Source organism: Phyllostomus hastatus, unplaced genomic scaffold (assembly GCF_019186645.2).
Source record: "Phyllostomus hastatus isolate PE091 unplaced genomic scaffold, TTU_PhHast_1.1 phas_contig_40, whole genome shotgun sequence".
NCBI lineage: Eukaryota > Metazoa > Chordata > Mammalia > Chiroptera > Phyllostomidae > Phyllostomus > Phyllostomus hastatus.
In genome coordinates, this window is record NW_025333872.1 from 6,041,539 (window position 1) to 6,045,096 (window position 3,558).

The 3,558-nt window shown below is 51.2% G+C and overlaps 1 long non-coding RNA gene across 1 annotated transcript; it reads left to right on the top strand.

Moving 5' to 3' along the window:
* Window positions 1-856: 856 nt before the first annotated feature.
* Window positions 857-2,310, top strand: LOC123822247. Its single transcript, XR_006786242.1, has 3 exons — window positions 857-884; window positions 1,126-1,359; window positions 2,050-2,310. It is a non-coding gene; the product is annotated as an uncharacterized LOC123822247 (long non-coding RNA).
* The last annotated feature ends 1,248 nt before the right edge of the window (window positions 2,311-3,558 follow it).

Consider the following 3,558-nt stretch of genomic DNA (forward strand, 5'->3'; position numbering starts at 1 on the left):
AGGAGCTAGGTCTTGGGTCCTTGAGGGGCCAGACAGCACACAGCAACCCTGCAGAGAGGGAACCAGCCCAGGAGTTAACACCATGACCACACTCTCCCTCCCACCTCTGGTATCCTGCCTGTTCTCTGCTGGAAGCCGGAGGACACAGGCCTGCAGCACCTGGCCAGCCTCCCAGGGTGGTGTGCAGGTCAGAGAAGGCAGAAGTGTGTGGATCTGGAGGGGCAGATGCAAGAAGGAGCTAAGTGCCAAAGGGGTTGCTATTTTAGAAAGGGTGGGGAGGGAAAGCTGTCTGAGCAGGGCCCTGAATACATTAATCAGGCACATGGAAAAGCATTCCAGGGAGAAGGAACAGCATGAGCACAAGCTCTAAGGCAGGAGTGTGTGTGCCCCTAGACAGTGAGGGCCAAGTGCCTAGAGGGAGGTGAGAGAGGGTTCTAGGGAGGAGCAGGGGTCACGTTGGGCAAAGCATCCTGGGCCTGAGTAAGGCCACGGGTGGGTGTTGTTCAGAGTGAAATGTGTAACAGGGAGTGACGGGTGTTGATTTAGCTTGTGTAAGGATCATTCTGGCTGCTGGGTGGTATTCTGGCTGGAGGGGGCGTGAGAGACACTATTTCTCTTCAGTTAGTTTCATGTAGTTTGGCACTTAGCAAACATGATTCAACTGGGAAGACAGCCAGCCACCCCAGAACTGGGGGGAGGTTAGTCCTGGTCCCAAGAGAGCCCCGAGGAGTGACTGCTTCCTGCAGACTGAGCTCTGCCCCAAGGGGAGAGGGAGGGAACACGAGCACTTCCCTGGGGCGTGACCTTGTAGTCAGGGAGACAGACAAACACAGGAACCTGTTTACCACCACTTAACCACGGACCAGGAACACCTGCAATAGAAGGTAGGGTGAGACAACTTAAGGGCAAAAGCCTGTGTTGAGGTTTGAATAGGGCGGGGTTAGCAAGAGAAGCTTCTGGAAGAGGTGAGTAAGGCATAGGGGTGGGCCAACCTGGCCTGAGGGAAGGCGGGAGGGCGGGAGACCCAGCCTGAGAGGACGCAGGTGCCCAGGTACCAGACTTCCCCAAGGTCCACCTGCCCCAGCAGAGCTCCTGTGACCCTCCTGTAATGTCTTCTCTTTCTAGGCTAGTTTGGTGTCCACGGTAACCAGCCCTCTCCCTTGTAAAGCTGGCCAAGGTTGCCTCCATGGCTCTGGCCCTTGGATTGTGCCCTGGCAAGGCAGGTTTGGTTTGGGAGCATGTCTGGTGGCTCCAGACCAGAATTGCCCTAGGAAAGGGGTCATTGGAGCTGGGGTCCTCCCCACCAATGCCCCCTGGGGCCCAGGGTTGGAAGGGCCCTGCTCCAGCTGCTTTACCCAGGTGAGTCCTGATGACCCAAGAGGCTTTTAAACAGAAGGGCCAGGATCCTCGGAGGCCCTTAGAAGTACTGTGTTTTGGGTACAAGAGGGATGACCCAAGGCTTATCAACTGTTTGCCATCATGAAAGAGGCCTGGGCCCCAAATTCTAATTCTGTTTCTTTTGAACTTGGTTATGCATTTTTTAAATGAATTTTCTTCCACCACTGATAGTGGGTTTATCATTCTTCTGTTTTATTCAGGCTCATACTGAAACATGGCTTTTAATTTGCTGAATATCAACAGGTGCAAGTGGGGGCAGCTGGCCTGAGGGGAGAGATTTCCCGCGGATGCTCCCACTCCTGGAAACAAATTCAAAGTCTTTTCCTCCTCTTGGAGCCACTGGCTCACCCTCATCTCCATTTTATTACGAGCTTTTCTTCTCCTACTTTACTAAAAAGTTATTTGGTTTTGAATAGATAATGTATGTACACAGTATAAAATTCAAAGGAGAAAAGATATGTGATAACTAAGCATCCTCCTCTTCTTGCTTCCCAGACTCCCAGTTCTCGCTCCCAGAGGCTACCACTGTGTTGGGATCAGTATATTTTTGCATTCTTCTTGCAATAATGCCCACGCTAGTGTACACTTTCTCCCCTTTGTACACAATGGCAGATACCGTATAAAATGTTTGTATTTTTTCTCATTTTGCAGTGTAGCTTTTGGCGATGGCTCCGCGTCAGTAATAAAAAGTGCCTCAGCTCTGTCTCACAGATGAACCGTGCTCCATTGTCTGGTCCCTGCCCCTCCTGAGCCACTTCCCACTAGACGCCAGGAGCTGCGGTGCGCATGCGTCGTTTCACTGCACCCACCAGCTGCACAGATGTCGCCAGATTCTTCTCACAAGGTGGATCAGTTCACAATCTGACCTCGGTGCCGGTTTCCTTATACTTCTGCCACCTCAGGGTCTCAACACTTGTTGACCTTTGCCATCTGACAGGTAGAAAATGTTATCTTGCTTTGGTTTTGTCTGAGTGGCGTTGAGTGTCTCTTCCTATTCACGTTATTGCGACGAGCAAGTGTGTGTATCAGCCGGAATCTGGGAAGTGATCGCCGTTGGGTGTGGTGACGTCCTGCAGAGGGTCACCCCAGAACAAGGGACACAAACTCCTTTCAAGCTGGGGCTTCAGGAGGAGCATCCCAGAGCCAGTGACCTGCGAGCGGGCCCTGGAGGCCGACCAGGCCAGACAGAGGGAGGGAGGACAATCCAGGCAGAGAGAAGAGAGACCACAGCACAGCGGGGGAGCCCCGGCTAAGCGTGGGAACGCAGGTTAAAGACGCGCCCTAAGGGCTGCGTTGGCCTCGAGGGAGTTTGCATTTTGATCCTATCATGACCAGGGTGCAGATGAGAAGCCGAGAGGTATTTGGGAACGAATTTGTTTACTGAGCATTTGCTACAGGCCAGGTCCTGTGCTAAGTGGACACTTCATACAGATTGTCTGTTCGTCCTCAATGACCTAATGAGGTGGAACATTTACCCCCACTTACACGTGTATCATCTCACTTATTAATACCAGTAGTATTTTTACTGCTTGACAGAGAGGAAACATGGACTGAGTGGTTAGTGATTTGTGTGAGGTCCCCAAACTACTAAATGACTGAATGGCTGGGCTCTGAGCCCCGCTCCTTCCCGTGCACTTCCGGCCCCTGCCGCCAGAGGGCGCAGGCCTGGCTCAGTTCTTGGTGGGTGGGGCCTAAAGGGGACCGAACCCTCACGGACTGCGTGGCTGTTGTGAGACACCTGGCCCCCTCCAAACAGGCAAACTGTGATGCCAGTTTCTGAGGTGTCTTCCAGAGATTTCTATGCACAGCAAGTACAGACAGACAACATGCTTTCTTTCTTTTTTTTACACAAATAGTAGCATACTGCATATACTTTTCTGCATTTGTTTTTCCCACTTAATATCTCCAGGAGTTCATTCCACATTGGTTCATAAAGAGCTTCCTCATTTGTGTTTATGGCTGCAGAGTGTTCCTTCATGTGTCTTATTCAAATTTAGTAACATTTCTCTGTTCAGATAAATTGAGAATATTTCCAACAAACAATGCTGCAGTGACATGATGCCATTTTGCTGGTATATCTGTAGGCCAGCTTTCTAGAAGTGGAATTCCTAGCCCACAGTTGTACTTCACATGTTGGTAGCTAATGCCAAGTGCCCCCCA